Source organism: Apium graveolens, chromosome 6 (assembly GCF_009905375.1).
Source record: "Apium graveolens cultivar Ventura chromosome 6, ASM990537v1, whole genome shotgun sequence".
NCBI classification, from domain to species: domain Eukaryota; kingdom Viridiplantae; phylum Streptophyta; class Magnoliopsida; order Apiales; family Apiaceae; genus Apium; species Apium graveolens.
Genome location: NC_133652.1, coordinates 177,820,540 through 177,839,937, shown reverse-complemented (window position 1 = coordinate 177,839,937; position 19,398 = coordinate 177,820,540). Strand labels below are relative to the sequence as shown.

The following is a 19,398-nucleotide window of genomic DNA, read 5'->3' as shown; positions in this document are numbered from 1 at the left end:
AAGCACAAACTACTACGGATCAAGTGGAAACACCTGTTCAGACTGAACAACCTTCTGTGGAACAGCCCATTCGTAGGACAGGGAGAGTGTCTCGCCAACCTGAGAGGTATTATGGCCTTGTCATTGAGAATGACAATGAGTTGTCAATCATTGATGATGACAACCCTGTGACCTATAATGAGGCTATGAGTAGTGTTGACTCAGAGAAATAGCATAGTGCCATGAAATCCGAAATGAAATCTATGTATACCAACCAAGTATGGACTCTGGTTGAGGCGCCTGAAGGTGTTAAGCCTATTTGGTGCAAGTGGGTATACAAAAGAAAGATTGGAGCAGATGGCCAGTGGAGACCTATAAGGCCAGGCTCGTGGAAAAAGGATTCAAACAAAGGCAAGGGATTGACTTTGATGAAACTTTTTTTGCCTGTAGCCCTGTTAAAATCAATTCGGATTTTGCTTGCGATTGCTGCTTACTACGACTATGAGATCTGGCAAATGGACGTGAAAACGGCCTTCCTCAATGGGGAACTTGAGGAGGAAGTGTATATGACACAGCCAGAGGGTTTTCTTTCCAAGGGAAATGAACACCTAGTGTGTAAGCTGTTGCGAACCATATATGGTTTAAGGCAAGCTTCTCGTAGATGGAACATCCGTTTTGATGAGACAATCAAAGAGTTTGGTTTTATCAAAAACATAGATGAACCATGTGTCTACAAGAAGGTTAGTGGGAGCGCGGTAACATTTCTTGTATTGTATGTGGATGACATACTTCTTATAGGAAATGATATACCGATGCTACAATCAGTCAAAGTATGGCTATCAAAGAACTTCACCATGAAGGACTTGGGAGAAGCATCCTACATTCTCGGTATGAAGATCTATAGAGATAGATCTAGAAGAATGATAGGTTTTACCCAGGGTACATACATCCAGCAAGTGCTTAAAAGGTTTAGCATGGAAAACTCCAAAAGAGGTCTCATACCGATGAGCCATGGAGTGTCCCTTTCTGAAAAAATGTCTCCTAAGACACCTGAGGAAATAGAGCGTATGAGTAAGATTCCTTATGCTTCAGCAATAGGATCTATCATGTACGCGATGTTGTGTACAAGGCCTGATGTTGCTTATTCAATTAGTGTGACGAGCAGATATCAGTCCAATCCAGGTGAAGACCACTGGAAAGCAGTGAAAAACATCCTTAAGTACTTGCGAAGGACTCAGGACATTTTTCTTGTTTTTGGTGGTGAATCTGAGTTAAAAATAGAGGAGATGTCAACGTCGAGAGAGTTGACACACATAACAACGTAGCAGATCCACTCACAAAGCCACTTTCTCAGAGTCACTTTGATCGTCATAAAGACAAGATGGGTATTAGATACCAGAGTGATTGGCTTTAGTACAAGTGGGAGATTGAAAGAGATATGTCCTAAGTCCAATCATGTATTAGGATTTAGGAATAACTTTTATGTAATCTGTTTTGATTTCATTGATATTAATAAAAGGCTTGTTTTATTTTTATTGCGGACTCTATCTATTTAAATGTTTAAATAAGATATACCACAGTTTAGAGTAAAGCTTTTTATGGATTGTGATGAGATCATAATAATGAGACCTAAAAGATGATAACTCTAAACTTAAATAGTTCCTGGTCGTAGGATTACTAACTGGTAATTAAAAATCCGCAAAGATCGGTACATAATATGTTTGCTTCATTATGAAGGATGTCTGTTCTCATAGACATTTGTGTGGTGACACTATAGCTAGTATGTAGGTGCTTATTATAGAATAAGTTCACTGAACATGACTCACACAGCTGAACAACTAATGGAGTTCACTCACGTGTCAGCAGTTGTTCACATAGTGATAGTTATACAAGAATCCTTAGACTTGAGGTCATCATAGTCATCTTGTGTACACTGAACTATGCTTTGGTTTAGTTCTTAGTCTCAAAGGACAATTATAAGGGCTTTACTGGGTATAGGAATTTGTACACGAAGATAGTGTATGATCAATAAAGGATCTACCCCTTCCAGTGTAGGAAGAGAATGTTCAATGCTGATCCACTTATGTTAGTTCAGGAATCTCTGGCTAGAGTGAATGAAATTAGAAAGGAGTTTCTAATTTACATTAAATAGAACTAAGTATAGTGAATGGGAAAGCAAGTGATTAAATAAGATAGGCTTGACACAAGTTCCATGCCTTGTATTTAATCGTGACATTGCAGGGTAGAAGGAATTAATTGTACGGTAACTACTCACTTAGTAGGTTCTTGGTATTCTAAGCAGTGAATTCATATTATCCGGATAGTCGCGATATGCTGAGAAGTATCCCTCACGATGTAGAATAAATATGATTAATTAATTAATCATATTTAATGAATTAGAGAATTTATATAAATAATGATAAAATAGTTTTATTATTATTTATTTCTACTACCGGCTTAATATTGAACCTACAGGGTCACACCATAAAAGAGAATGATTTAATGGTGGAGGAATTAATTAATAATGGCGGATAATTATTTATTTATGAAATAAATATTTAATTGACAAATTTAATAATTGATTAAATGAGATTTAATTGATTATAAATTAATTAAGAAAAGGTTCTTAATATTATTAATTAAGAATTTAATTTTTGGAAATTAAATCAAGTGAAAGAATTATTTCTAAAGAGTTTAGAAAAAGGATTAATAATTAAAAGGTGTTTTAATTATTAGTGAGAATAATAAAGGGTTAATAATAATAATATTTTATGGGAAAATTTTTAGCTGAAAATTTTGCCTATAAATATACTATTATAAACCCTATTTTTGCCTCAACCAAGAAGATTTACAAAACCCTAATTCTCTCCATCTCCTCCTCCTCCTTCATTACATCGTTTTCTTGGTGGATACCGGTGAAGTGCTTCACACTTGAGGAGCAGCTGCTAAGGATCTCCGTTCATCGTTCTTGGATCGCTATTAAAGACCTCCATCTTTCCATTAACGTAAAGCTTCTTAAGGTAAACATACTGAACTATGAATTAAATATTATTTTTCGCATGGATCCTGCGGAGGGTTTCGGTTTTTTTTTAAGATTAAATTTACGTTTTCGCTGCGTTTATGTGCTAAAAACCCTTCAATTTCATGATGAACAACACCCAACAACAAAATCTGATTGATAAAAGATGTACCAATCACAAATTAGCTCAAGTTCTCCCAAGGTGAAAGCATGCTTCAGTACTTACTAAAATTGACAAAGATGCATCTCAAGTTTTTAAAATTTTGCAAGCACATACAAAGAATTATCGTGCCATAAATGATTTTCTAAGGATATGACATATCAACAATTGATGCAAAAGAAGCTCACAAGATGTGTACTTATCCTTGTTAACACACTACGAGACTAGGCAATCTACAAGATTTTTTTTTATTTTCTAATTTTTTTAAAATTTTATAATATATTTATTTTTCATCATTGAGAAACCATCCCCACACTTAAGTGGTTCATTTTCCCCAATGAACTAACTAACCAACAAAATACAAAAAGAACAAAATAAAATTTTACACTAAAAAGAAAGAAAACTCCATGAGATCAAGGTGTATGAAGCGAACGCAGCATGTCGGAACAAAAATTCTCGTGATTGTTGCGATTGAGCTGGAAAGAAGTAAAGAATAATCTCCAACAACGGACTATTAGAAAACCGGAGGACTACGTGACACCCCATGTTAATATATACACACTAACATACATAATATAAATAATATAATATATATATTACAATTATTATTTTTTTCCTTTTTTTTGTACGACAAAAAAAATACAAACTTACATATATGTTAGAAATTACATATCTCACACAAATATTAATATAGGCTATATTTAAAATATAGATAGAGTATTAAATATATTACATAAATAAATAAGTTCTTAAAAATTTTAAAAAAACTATTATTTTAAATAGCTAAAAAAATATTTATAATAATAAATTAAGTTGCAAATTAATAATAATAATAATAATATTATTATTATTATTATTATTTACAAAATTAAGAATAATAATATAATAAAAAGAGAATATAAATAATATGTACAAAGAATAATCATAATATAATACTAATTTTATTAATAATAATAATAATAATGGTAAAAATAAAATATTAATAATATACAAATATTTATAACATAATTACATAAGTATATTAATTAAGAACAAAAAACAAAAAACAAAAAACAAAACTACATAAATTTGATTTGCATTAAAAGTACAGTTCTAATTATTAGTTTTTATACAACTTGATGTACAGAGGGAGGGTGGGGGGAGACGCGCGGGGAAAGGGTAGGGGGTGGGGTAGACGCGCGGGGGAATTTAACATGTACACTTTTCTTTTATTTTCCAGGGACAGACAACCGCGGCCGGGTGTGCATTTGGTTCGGTTAACCGATAACTGAACCGAATAACCGAAATAATTTCGGTTCGGTTAATTAAACTTCAAAATTCGGTTCGGTTTTCGGTAATAAAAATTCTGAAATTCGATTATTCGGTAATTCGGTTATTAATCGCGATTAACCGAATAACCGAATTAATAACCGAATAATTAATAAAAATATAAAATATTTATTATTTATCATTTGACCTGTACTTTTCTATCTATCTCTTATCTACTTACTTCTTAGTTTTACACAGACTGCAGCCGCCGACGATACTTACACACAGGAACCCGATAAACACAGTCATACACAGGAACACAGGAGATTAATCGATTATCTTTTAGTCTTGAGGTAAATACATTCAACTGAATCAACTCTATTCGATTGATATTTGTGATTGGGGCCTGTGGAACTGGAACAGCCGAGCAGTAGCAACTAGAAAGCAGCCAAGCACTAGCAAAGCAACCAAGAATGGCAATTTGGAGCATCTTTCCTGTAATTTAATATTTAGACTCGTTTTGCATTCTTAATTTCGGTTTTAATTTTCGGTTTCCGGTAAAAACCGAAATGGTTATTTCAGTTTTGGTTACAAACTGAAAATATTTCGATTCGGTTTTCGGTAGTAATTTTTTCACGAATTCGGTTTCGGTTAACCGAAAAAAGTTCGGTTCGGTTTAAACCGAATGCAAAACCCTAACCGTGGGTGTATATACACACCACGGGTATCGTACTGATTTAAGAATCAGAGAAGATGTACACCATAGCTAGACAAATCTTCCCGCAGGATTTTTTTATATTTTATATTTTTTTTCTATTTTTTACACCCCTGAACACTTCACATAAAAATCATTAGAACATCTTGAGCGAGTAAAAATAAATACAAAAATGAACGAACCCCTAAAAAATGTGCAAAAATAAATAAATAAAATATAGAAATATTAGTACTACTAATAATAATAATAATAATATATTACTAATAATAATAGTAATAATTATAATACAAACAAAAAATTACATTACCAACACGTTGGGTTGCCTCCCAAAAAGCGCTCATTTAGAGTCATTAGCTTGACTTCTAACCTCGATTTAGATGTCCGTGGAGGGGTTGGGGATATAGAATGTCTCTATTACTCCAATAAATGGACCATCAACATATAAATTCAAGCGTTAGCCATTAACCTTGAACTTTGTTCCATTTGTCCCATAATTTCAATAGCACCATGAAACTTAATATCAGTTATAGTGAATGTTCCAGACCATCTAGATTTGAACTTCCCAGGAAAGAGTCGAAGCCTTGAATTAAAGAACAAGTCACCAACCTGAAAAACACGACGTTGGATCATCTTGTCATGCATCTTCTTCGTTCTTTCCTTGTAGAGCCGAGAATTGTCATAAGCATCGAAACGAAGCTCATCTAATTCATTCAACTGAAGAAGCCTTTCCTCTCCCGCAACTTTTAAATCCATATTGAGCTCCTTGATAGCCCAAAAAGCACGATGTTCAAGCTCAACTGGTAATTGGCATGCCTTGCCGTAAATTAACCTATATGGAGTAGTGCCAATAGGGGTCTTATAAGCCGTTCGGTAAGCCCACAAAGCATCATCCAACTTTAAATACCAATCTTTTCGAGACTTGGCAACCACCTTCTCTAGGATGCTTTTGATTTGATGAATTGAAACCTCTACTTGGCCACTTGTCTGAGGATGATATGCTAGGTCAATCTTGTGAGTAATACCATACTTCTTGAGAAGTGTTTCAAATTGTCGATGGCGAAAATGAGATCCACCATCACTTATCACTGGTCTTGGAACTCCAAAACGTGGGAAGATAATATTTTTAAAGAGTTTTATCACAACCTTAGAATCATGGGTTGTCGATCCAATAGCTTCAACCCACTTCGATACATAGTCAACAATAACCAAGATGTACTTCATCCCACAAGAAGTTGGGGAAAGGTCTCATGAAATCAATACCCCATACATCAAAAATTTCAACTTCTAGATACCCGGTTTGTGGCATCTCATAGCGTTTAGAAATATTACCCGTTCTTTGGCATGCATCACAAGCCAGACAGAAAGCACGAGCATCCTTAAATAAAGAAGGCCAAAAGAAACTAGATTGGAGTACCTTAGCAGCGGTCTTAGATGGACCATGGTGTCCTCCACATGCTAGAGAATGACAATGCCGAAAAATGTCATTTACTTCAAACTCGGGAACACATTTACGAAAGATACCATCAGCGTACTTTCGATACAAGAAAGGGTCATCCCAAAAATATTGTTTAGCATCATAATAGAACCATTTTCGCTGTTGATAGGTCAATTCTGGAGGGTGAGAGCCACTAACACAGAAATTTGCAAAGTCTGCATACCAAGGAGTTTGAGTAGCAACCGCAAATAAATGATCATCTGGAAAAGAATCGTCAATAGGAGTGTCTGCTACAATATCCGATTTGAAATGCAACCGTGAGAGATGATCTGCAACCACGTTCTCAGCACCTTTCTTGTCCTTAATTTGCAAGTCAAATTCTTGGAGTAACATAATCCATCGAATAAGCCTCGGTTTTGCTTCCTTCTTGGCCAAAAGATATTTAAGAGCTGAATGATCTGTATGAACAACGACTTTGGAACCAATGAGATATGTTCGAAACTTGTCAAGAGCATAGACAATAGCTAGAAGCTCCTTCTCTGTAGTAGCATAGTTCACCTGAGCTTCATCTAAGGTTTTACTTGCATAGTAGATTGCGTGCAATACCTTGTCTTTCCTCTGATCGAGAACTGCTCCAACAGCATAATCACTTACATTACACATGATTTTGAATGGAATATTCCATTCTGGGGGTTGTATGATAGGTGCAGTGACCAAAGCATTCTTTATCCTCTAGAAAGATTCTAGACAAGCATCAGTAAACTCAAAATTGGCATCCTTAAGCAACAATTGAGTGAGGGGTTTTATAATTTTTGAAAAATCTTTTATAAAATGTCGGTAAAACCCCGCATGACCTAAAAAACTCCTCACCCCCTTGACATTAACAGGAGGAGGAAGTTTCTCAATCACCTCAACTTTTGCTTTGTCAACTTGGATGCCACGTTCAGAAATAAGATGACCAAGTACCACTCCTTCATTGACCATGAAGTGGCACTTTTCCCAATTCAAAACCAAATTAACCTCTTCACAACGTTTAAGCACTTTAGAGAGATTATGCAGACATACATCAAAATCAGAACCATAAACACTGAAATCGTCCATAAATACTTTCATAATAGACTTAATGTAATCAGAAAAAATGGCTGACATGCAACGCTGAAAAGTAGCAGGGGCATTGCACAATCCAAACAGCACTCTTCGATATGCGAAGGTACCATATGGACATGTGAATGTAGTCTTTTCCTGGTCATCAGGGTGTATAGGGATCTGGAAGAACCCTGAATACCCATCCAAATATCAAAAGAATTTATGTTTAGCAAGTCTCTCAAGCATTTGATCAATGAATGGAATAGGGTAATGATCTTTTTTAGTGGCAGTGTTTAATCTACGATAATCCATACACATTCGCCAATCAGTGACAACTCTAGTGGGAATTAGTTCATCTTTTTATTTTTAAGACCGCGGTTCCTCCTTTTTTAGGAACTACTTGAACTGGGCTTACCCATTTTGAGTCAGAAATTGGGTAAATGATGCCCGCATCAAGTAATTTTAAGACTTCCTTTTTAACAACTTCTTGCATGTTAGGGTTCAAACGGAGTTGTCCCTGTATGCAAGGCTTGTGATCCTCATATAGATGAATTCTATGCATGCAAAAGTCTGGGCTAATCCCTTTAAGATCATCAATACTATACCAAATCGATTTGCTATGCATACGCAACACAGTAAGAAGCTTAGAGATTTGACCATCATCAAGATCAGAACTGACAATCACAGGAAAAGACTCATTATCATCAAGAAACACATACTTGAAATTAGATGGCAAAGGATTTAACTCTAATTTCTTTACCTGGGGTTTATCACAAGAAGTAACAGTATTTGTTACCTCACAACCTTGACTTGGATCAGCCTTCCTATCTAACTCAAGAATCAACGAGTCAACTTCAGCATGTCCTTCCCCTTCCGAAGCTTCAAGCATAAGTACTGCTTCCAATGCATCATTCAACAAAATTTGAGGTAGCTCATCATGAACAATTTCATCAATGACATCAATCTTATAATAAGTATTCTCAAGCAAAGGGGACTTAAGAGCAGAGGTTAGAGTAAAAGTAATCTTATCATCACCAACACTCAAAGTTAGAGTCCTACTTTTAACATCAATAACAGCACCTGCAGTACAGAGGAATGGCCTACCCAAGATTATGGGGATTTGGCTATCCTCTTCCATATCCAACACTACAAAGTCTACAGGAATATAAAATTTTCCAACCCTGACAGGCACATCCTCTAAAATACCCAAAGGATATTTTATAGAACGGTCTGCCATTTGTAATGACATTTGTGTGCATTTTAACTCTCCCATGTTTAATTTTTGAAAAATTGAGAGAGGCATGACAGAGACACTAGCGCCTAAGTCACATAAAGCTTTGTCAATAAATAATGCACCTAAATGACAAGGAATTGAAAAACTTCCAGGATCTTTAAGTTTAGGTGGAGACTTATTTTGTAAAACAACACTACACTCTTCAGTAAAAGCTACTGTCTCCACCTCACCAAAAGATCGTTTCTTTATCAAAATATCCTTTAAAAAACTTTGCATATGACGGAACTTGAGAAATTAAATCAGTGAAAGGAACAGTTACCTCAAGATTTTTGGCAAGTGTCATGAACTTACCAAATTGTTGATCTACCTTAGTTCTGTTCATCCTGCTAGGAAACGGCAACTTAGGCACAAATGGCGGAGGAGCATTTACAATTTTCTCGTTATCAGCTTCCTTGCTTCCTTAAGTTCCAGCCGTATTTGTTTCATCAACATCATCCACTTTGTCATCTTTGCCGGTTTCATTCTCTTTCTCATCAGTCACATCAGCAGTAGGCATTGAAGGACCATCATAGGTAAAACCACTCCTAAGAGCAATGACATTCACATTCTCTTTTGGATGAGTTGGTTATGATGGTAAAGAGCCAGGCTGCCTTGTTGCGGAAGAACTAGCCTTAATCAGAAACCACTTCTCAAGACCATGATGAGGGCATGCACGTTGAAGATCTTTGAATCTCTCCCAAGCATCTTTAAGAGACTCTCCATATTCTTGTTTGAAACCCATCATCTTTTCGATCAAATCATCAGTTCTGTTAGGAGGGAAATACTCAGTTAAGAAAGCTTGAGCAATTTCATTCCACTCAGTCACATTGATATCATTCAACCATTTTTGAGCTTTATCACGAAGAGAAAACCCAAATAATATGACTTTCAGTTGGTCTGCAGTGACACCCCGATGTTTGATGGTAGAGCAGAGTTGTTGAAATCTTTACAGATGAAGTGTAGGGTCTTCAGAGGGAAGACCAGCAAATTGATTTTGTTGGATCATAGTGAACAACGCCGGTTTGATCTCAAAATTTGCTGTTTCAATAGTTGGCATAGTAAGGCCAGTAGGCACACCACTCGGAGAGGGCTGTGAATAGTTCTTCAAAGATTTAATAGGAAGTTCTACCATTATGATCTTGCCGATGTTTTGTTACCTTTCTTTTCTTACTCGATCTATGTATTGCTGACAAGTAATCCCAGAATCCGGACTAAGAGGAGTTACTTCTGCTTCTTTTTTTAACCTGGGCACAAACAACTAAAACAAGAAAATCAGTGAAATATGCCTCAATTGGAAGTAAACCTCCAATGAGACAAAGGAAACAATCTAAAATAATCAAAATAAAATCTATAGAAATTAGGCGTCTCCCCGGCATCGGCGCCAAAAACTTGATGTGTTATTTTATATATAACGCAAGTACACGGTGTCTGTTGTTAGCGGAAACTAGCAAGTACGGGTCGAATCCACAAGGAGACAAGTCTCAAGAATTTTAATCTAATTATTGCAAATTTTTCCTACAGTGACAACGATTGTTGGGAATTTCTATAATTAAATAATGCAACTAACTATGTTTTGAGAATCAATTAACTAAAAGTCTAGGGCAATCAGGTTTACCATGCTTACACCAAACTAGTTCCTAAGCTAAAGCGACTAAAGTGGTCACGCAACTAGAGTTTGTCAATCTCTCTCAAGTATTAACACTCCTGTAACATGATTATACAATAATATCTTTTAGTAATTTAATTGGTCAAGTGATTAGAACACATGTCGATCTCTCTCGAGTATCAACACTCTCAGAAATCCAATGATACTCTCGCATTCACATTCATTCGGCTAATCGTATTTGTGCCTCTAATTAGTACACTATCTTTCGATCTAGTACCATTATTGTATATAATTAGTCTATGATATTGGCCAATTACACAAACTAAACATTAAAACATATCAATTAGAATCACTTAAACCAGTCAAAATACTGTGAAAATCAAACCATTATAGTGGTGTAAACATGGTTTTCCCTTGCGGTCTAGATTACGACTACTCACTCATGCTAGAAATAAAAACAAGGAAAACAATTGAGAAAGCCATATAAAACATATACTAAAATAAACAAAGAAGATAAAGAAGTACCTCAAACTTATATTATTGAAGAACAAGTATCCAAGGTAAAGAAAGCTATGAAAAAGATGAACCAAAACCCTAGCTCCCAATAAAGGCACGTATGTATCTATGTTCTCCAAGCTAATAATAAAAATAACTAACTAATAATAAAATCTGATGTTATATCTAATAATCAAAGTATTTTCTTATTCTAATCAAATTACAAGAGACACTTCTAAACCGAATAGGATTCTTTTGTAAAAATTCGCAGGTGTCTGTTTTTCCCTGTTTCTGGGCTGCTCCCGCTGGATTCTCCTTACTGGACCATCTCTGAGTTAAAGAAAATTCCGTGGGCTTCACGTGGAATGTATGATCATCAAAATCGGACTTCTGGTTCTCTAGATACGGCCAACCAGTATTTACAGCTCGTATAGACATATAATACGAATTTTCTTCTATTTACACTCCAAAATAGGACTTTTTGCTCCAAATCCTTCCAAGTCTAAAATTTCCTTGTATCCTACAATAAAACATCAAAAACTATTAAATAAATATCCAAATCAGTGCAAAATAGAATTAATAGGAGGACAAAATCATATAAAATATATATAAAAATATACTCTATCACAAGGACAAAAAATGCTCACACAAGTCAGAGAAACTGAACTATGAAATGAACACGGGACATGACTGCATATAAATTATAATGCATCAAACTTTCCCATAGAACCATACATGATATTACATATATCAACACTTAGAATAATTATTTCCAGTTAAACTACAGATACATTGAGACTGTAATCATATTCTGTAGGTCAGAAAATTTATTAACCTTCCAGCACAAATTCTAATAAGTTTGTGTACGTAACTCATTAGCTAAAAGGAGGATAGCATTATCACAAGTACAAATTGGACATAAGAAATCCAAACTATTCTTAATCTCGACTAAAAAGCAAAGATATTTATGTACCCGACATCCACCAAGCCTAAAGATTCCCTTATATTTATGTTTTTGTATTTCTCTGCTCTTTCATCATACATTGAAAGATGCTATATATCGAGTAAATGTGTGCTTAAATAAATATTGCTACAATATTGGTAGATATTATTCATATGTGAAATATATGGGCATTAAAACAATCCTTCTCACATGGAAACTCACATAAAAATCAAACATATATATGATAATTTCACAAGTACATATGGATCATGAAACCTAAACAAACAAAAAATAGACATAGACACTACAACATATTTGCAATCATACAACTATTTTTTTGCCGTTGTGTGAGATGTAGAGTTTCCGTTGTCTATCCAACACTCGTGTGATCGAAGGTTGGACAACGGTTGTTTATACACTTGTAATAAGCGAGATTTAACAACATTTTTCAATACTGGTTACAATCAAGAAGGCACAACGGTTACTCTTTATTAACCATTGTTAGACAATTTTTTAAACAACTGTTTCTTTATTCAACTCTTGTCTACCTAACTTAACAACAATGGTTTTGTAGAAAAACCATTGTTGTTAACTTATTAGATATTTTCATAAATAACAGTTTATAAACTTCTTTTAACTAGTTAAAACCGTTGTCATGAATGTTTTTTGTTTAAACGACAATGGTGTAAAAAATTTAAACCATTGCAAAGAATATCAAAAGACAACAGTTTTTTTTAAAAAAATATGTGCAGTGAGACATACAACAGTTTTCATCATTTTTAAGTGGGTTTCACACAATGTTTATAAAATTAATCTCATTATTTAAAATAAATCAATTTTAAAATAAAATGATATTATATTAATTCAATTGTTATTTCACAATTGAAATTAAATTTATAATACAAAGGTTCTCTACAAGAATTACAACTATAACTTCAAATCTATTTCTAAACATGCTCATTAAGGTACACAATAACTAATTTGCATACATATTCCGTTGTTTTTGCCCGAAAAGCAAGAGAATGTTCACTCCATTGGTACGCCTAGCCCTAGTTCTTGTTCTTGCCCATCATGTTCTTGTTCCAAGTATCATACATGTAGGTTTAGGTTTGCTGCATCAAGAATTACACGCATATGAGAGGAATATATAAAACTTCTAGAATAGTTAAAATGGAGGCAGAGAAGAAAATAGAAAATAAAGAGTAAAACCTGAAATTTATATTCCCATATGCAATCCATGTACATACTTAAGGCAAGAAACTTGAATCCAGGATTTAGTTACAAACACAACTAGTTAAGTATTTTGGTAAGAAAATTATGAGCTAATAGATTAGGCGTAATAACAGGGCAAATGCACTCAACATGGCTAACCCTGATTCGTTGGCAACAATCAGCTGAAGGGCTCTTCCTATTAATAACAGGCATGCAGACTTTGTATTTCTCAAATAGTTTGCAATATTTTTTTGAGTGGATACAATTTCTTTTACTTTGTATTAAGCACAGGGCTGTTTGTTTGTTCTTACACATGAAGATCTATACTCAGTAGGAGATAGAGCTACACTTCTTTTACAGATGGACTACCTTGCAGATGTTTTAGTAATGGCAGAACCTTTGCCCAGTGGTTTGGCAACTAATGTGCATGAACATGTACTTTTATTGTTCTGCAATTTTATTTTTTGGCAGAAACTAATTGCATCTGTATTTTGTGGTCAACGTGAAACAGATAATTGGTTTTAGTTGCTATTTAAAATCGGATGTCAATGCTAATAATATTAAAAAAAAATAGATAAAAATTATACACGTAATGATTCATAATATATATATTTATTTCATGTGGAGAGATAGATAGAGATAGAGATGATCACCTTTCTGCTGCATCTTATTTCTGAATTAGGTGATGCTTTATGTGATAAACTCAACCTTGCTCTTCTTTATCCACCTAGCAGTGTTATCATCTAAAAGATACAAATCGAATTTTGGTTCATCAAGTAATCCAGGAGTAGATTAAACCATTATAGAAACAGAATCGTGATATTCAACAGGGTCTGCCCAAGTACTCATTTCCCTAAATTGTTCAGGATACTGGATCTTTATATAAAACTTAGTACAAGAATCAAACCGCCCCAATATCTACCACAACATGAGGCATCATTTTGTTTATAGTCGGAGAGTTTAACCTGAGAACACAAACACGTAGAAGTCAGGCATGTGCTTGATTATATAAAGTTTCACATATATGTGGTCAATATGTTCATTCACATATAGCTAGAAAAATTGAGATAAAATAAAATAGGATAGGATAACACATTGGGAAAGAAGTCATGTTCGATCAAAAAATCATTTCTTCTTTTATATAGGAATTGATTAGTCAAAATACTGTGAGTATTTAGAAATGCAGCCTATATTGATACTGCTTGACTTGTGTGATGCATGAGTACCATTTTAAAATGATTATATGAACTCACATTAGCACATGAAAGAGAGATTCTGTTTCCAGAATCTTGTCCCTTAGTAATGCAGACCATTTATTGCAATTGACCACCATGGGACAAAAGATCCCATCGACTCCTCAGTTCTTCATTCTGCAGTAAATCAAACAATTGTTTCGGTTGGACAGGAATCCAAACAGACAATGCGACACTCAAAATTATGCCAGAGGGCTCTCCTGGTCCGCGAGCACCTCTCCGTATCATCAACCTTGCATCTTCACCCATATTTCCAACTTGAACAACTTCCCATTTGTGCATTGTTGCACAAACTCTAGCACATAAGTTAGGAGTTATGCGTTGCACCAGTTTTGCCATGCTTCTCTTACCGTTAGGTGTGATCACTATTTTTTATGAATACTATAGATCAATACCTAGCTGTTACAGGTAATCAAATAATAAGGCGAGACGAAGGGATACCAACTGAACTGAATGGTCTTCACTGGGTCCAGCAGAGGACATTATGGTTGCCAAAAAGTCGCATTGCCTTTGAAGGGTTACAACCCACTTTTGTGCACCAGAGCCCATCAGCAAAGGACGATACAACTAGTGGATTGAACTCTCATCGTATTCTGCATGCTTTCATTGTATGCTCTCATAACATACATCTCAATTAAACAAGACATCAAAACAAAAGTGTTATAAGACAATAATAATGTAATAATCAGCCAGAACAAGGCATCGTGCTCAATTAGAACAACTCCAAGTACAAAGAGACGCTCAATTTATAAAAACTAGTAATATTGAGAGTAGAAAATGGTATGAAAACTCTTATATCTAGGTACTTACATTGATGAATTCCTGATCGAAAACAGCTTCAGCTTTGAAATCCGAAGCTACATTTCCAACCAGAGGAAGCTCACTCTAAACAACACACAAATCGGAAACAAAATTAAACATAAATCTGCCCAATTAATTAACACCAACACTTGTATGGTCAACTCTAAACTACAACACTCACAAATCACAAATGTAATAAATATATAAAAATAAGAAAAACTTACAGCCTTGACGACTAAGCTACGAGAGGAGCGAGAAGAAATGGAGAGAGATGTAAATGATTTACGGAGAGCAGAGGAATTGAAAAGGGGAGTAGAAGAAGCAACTGGGGTTTGTTTATTAAATCAATATGTTTCAATTGAAGATAGAGAGGGAGAGAGAGAGAGAAAGAGTTAACCAAGACGGAATGAAAAGTTATCAATCAAGAATAAAGGTGGAGACTGAAGCTGGAGACCTAATCGGAGAGATGTAGATATAAGTAAGATGAGGTCTGAGATTGAAAGTAAAAGGGGGAGATATTTTATCAGATTTAGAAGTAAAGGGGGGAAACAAAATTTTATGATGGGGGGAAATGATTGAGTGACCGAGGGAAAGAAAATATTGGTACGATATTATTAAAAAATTATATTTTAAATAGTTATTTCTTAAATAATTAATTTTTCATTTAACTAAGAACAAAATCAAAGTGAGTATAAATTTCAAATTTATTATTTATTTTTATAATGATTAGTGTCAAAATATTTTAATATTTGTATAATTGAAGAGACACATATTAAAAAAAACTATTTTATAAATCATCCATCAATTTCGTGTTGTTGAGTAGTACACATTAATTTTTTCTATTTATATCATGCAAGATGAATTTGAATTTTTTTAATAATTTTTTCATATGACTAAAATTGATATATCTTAATATCCGTACGGTTGGATCGTCGAAAAAAATATTTTAAAAATTAATCTTGTAAATCAGGAACGAGTCTCGTGGTCGGGAGTGGTACTTTTACTAGATTTTTCTAATCTTGACATGCAAGATGAATTTCAAATATTTTAATAATTTTTTCATATGACTAAAATTGATATATCTTAACATTCGTACGGTTGAATCATCGAAAAAATCATTTTAAAAATTAATCTTGTAAATCGGGAAGGAGTCTCGTTCTCGGGAGGGGTACTTTTACTGGATTTTTCTAATCCTGATATGCAAGATGGATTTCAAATTTGTTTATAATTTTTTCTTATGACTAAAATTGATATATTTTAACATCCGTACTGATGGATCATCGAAAAATCATTTTAAAAATTAATCTTGTAAATCAGGAAGGAGTCTCGTTGTCGGGAGGGGTAATTTTACTGGATTTTTCTAATCCTGATATGCAAGATGGATTTCAAATTTGTTTATAATTTTTTCTTATGACTAAAATTGATATATCTTAACATCCGTACGGTTGGATCATCGAAAAAATCATTTTAAAAATTAATCTTGTAAATCGGGAAGGAGTCTCGTTGTCAAGAGGGGTACTTTTACTAGATTTTTCTAATCCTCACATGCAAGATGAATTTCAAATTTTTTAATAATTTTTTCATATGACTAAAGTTGATATATATTAACATCCGTACGGTTCGATCGTTGAAAAAATCATTTTAAAAATTAATCTTGTAAATCGGGAACGAGTCTCGTTGTCAGGAGGGGTACTTTTACTGGATTTTTCAAATTCTGACATGCAAGATTAATTTCAATTTTTTTAATAATTTTTTTATATGATTAAAATTGATATATCTTAATATCCGTACGGTTGGATCGTCGAAAAAATCATTTTAAAAATTAATCTTGTAAATCGGGAAGGAGTCTCGTTGTCGGGAGGGGTACTTTTACTGGATTTTTCTAATCCTGATATGCAAGATGGATTTCAAATTCGTTTATAATTTTTTCTTATGACTAAAATTGATATATCTTAACATCCATACGGCTGGATCGTCAAAAAATCATTTTAAAAATTAATCTTGTAAATCGGGAAGGAGTCTCGTTGTTGGGAGGGGTACTTTTACTGGATATTTCTAATCCTGATAAGCAAGATGGATTTCAAATTTGTTTATAATTTTTTCTTATGACTAAAATTAATATATCTTAACATCCATATGGTTGGATCGTCGAAAAAATCATTTTAAAAATTAATCTTGTAAATCGGGAACGAGTCTCGTTGTTAGGAGGGGTAATTTTACTAGATTTTTCTAATCCTGACATGCAAGATGAATTTCAAATTTTTTAATAATTTTTTCATATGACTAAAGTTGATATATCTTAACATACGTATGGTTGGATCGTCTAAAAAATCATTTTAAAAATTAATCTTGTAAGTCGGGAACGAGTCTCATTGTCAGGAGTGGTACTTTTACTGGATTTTTCAAATCCTGACATGCAAGATTAATTTCAAATTTTTTAATAATTTTTTCATATGACTAAAATTGATATATCTTAACATCCGTATGGTTGGATCATCGAAAAAAAAATTTTAAAAATTAATCTTGTAAATGAGGAACGAGTCTCGTTTTTAGGAGGGGTACTTTTACTGGATTTTTCTAATCCTGACATGCAAGATGAATTTCAAATTTTTTAATAATTTTTTCATATGACTAAAATTGATATATCTTAATATCTGTACAGTTGGATCGTCAAAAAATCATTTTTAAAATTAATCTTATAAATCGGGAACGAGTCTCGTTGTCAGGAGTGGTACTTTTACTGGATTTTTCTAATCCTGACATGCAAGATGGATTTCAAATTTGTTAATAATTTTTTCAAATGACTAAAATTGACATATCTTAACATCCGTACGGTTGGATTGTCAAAAAAATTATTTTAAAAATTAATCTTGTAAACCAGGAATCTTATTTTATATAGTAATACTTTTACAATGGTTTCCTTGAAACACCATTGTGTAAAGATAAACTAAGACAACGCTTTTTTTTATTACAAAACCGTTGTGTAAGCATGTCAGCTTTTTTCAATCTAACGGCTAATATCTAATCTCATTTCAATCAATGGTTGTCATTTCGACACTTCAGCAATCCGAGTAAAATGTTTACAACCTATCATGGGGTGCCACCTCATCAGGTGGTGCCCATTGAAATTATAAAACAACTATTTCAGACAACTGTTTTATTCCATTGTATGAAGGTTGCTAAGACAACCCTTCTAAAAACTGTTGTGTGAATTACACAACGTAATATCCAAAAGCTTGTATAAGACCAACTAAGACAACAGTTTTGTTTTAACATAAAACCGTTGTATAAGAATTCAACTATTTTTTGATCTAACGGCTGATATCAAATCTCATATCAATGAAGAACTCTCATTTCGCCACCTCAGCAATCCTTGTGAATGATTTACCACCTATCACGTGCTGCCACCTCAATACGTGGTACCCATTGAAATTCTTCAGACAACTGTTTCATTCCGTTGTTTGATGGTTTAGAGGACAACCTTTCTGAAAAAGCATTGTCTGAATTACACAATATAATGTCAAAACCGTTGTCTTATATCCCTATACGTTAACATAGTAACAACGGTTTGTAATCGTTGTATTAAAGATCTACAACAACACTATATTTAAAAAACTGTTGTCTGACTCGATGAGAGGATACATCTTGTACAACAGTTTAAAAAAGATGAATATCCGTTGTTTGTTCTGGAGCTCACACAACTGTTTTTTCTGCAAAATCAATTCACCGTTGTATAAATTTTTAGGACGACGGTTTTTTTTAACCGTTGTTTATCAACCGTTGTCTGATTACAAATTTCTTGTAGTGAGAACAGTAATAAACAATATATGGTTCCAATACAACACACCTAAATTCTTGCATCAACTTTCTTGACAAATATTCTCAATACTAGAATTGGTCTGAAGCTCCGCATTAATCAATAATAACAATAAATTTCCCGGCTAGTGTTAAGACTCACAACTTTAAACATATATATAAATTATGTTAATTCACTGAAGAAAGTAAAACTTACCGCAGTTTTCTATGAGCTTCGATGAATTCAACCTGCGAGAAGGGGTGGAGCTCAAGAGCCTCTGATAATCAGGAAGTAGAGACTGTGAGACATGAATAAATAAACATATGTAAATGAAAATGAATCTTTAACTGAGAACTTTATAAGCAAAAAAAACAAAA

General features: G+C 33.8%; 1 non-coding gene and 1 pseudogene across 1 annotated transcript; one reads left to right on the top strand and one right to left on the bottom strand.

Annotated features, from left to right (window-relative positions):
* Window positions 1–19,398, bottom strand: part of LOC141665608 (uncharacterized) — a 149,641-nt pseudogene that overhangs the window by 33,982 nt on the left and 96,261 nt on the right.
* Window positions 9,569–9,675, top strand: LOC141669702 (small nucleolar RNA R71). Its single transcript, XR_012553969.1, has one exon. It is a non-coding gene; the product is annotated as a small nucleolar RNA R71 (small nucleolar RNA).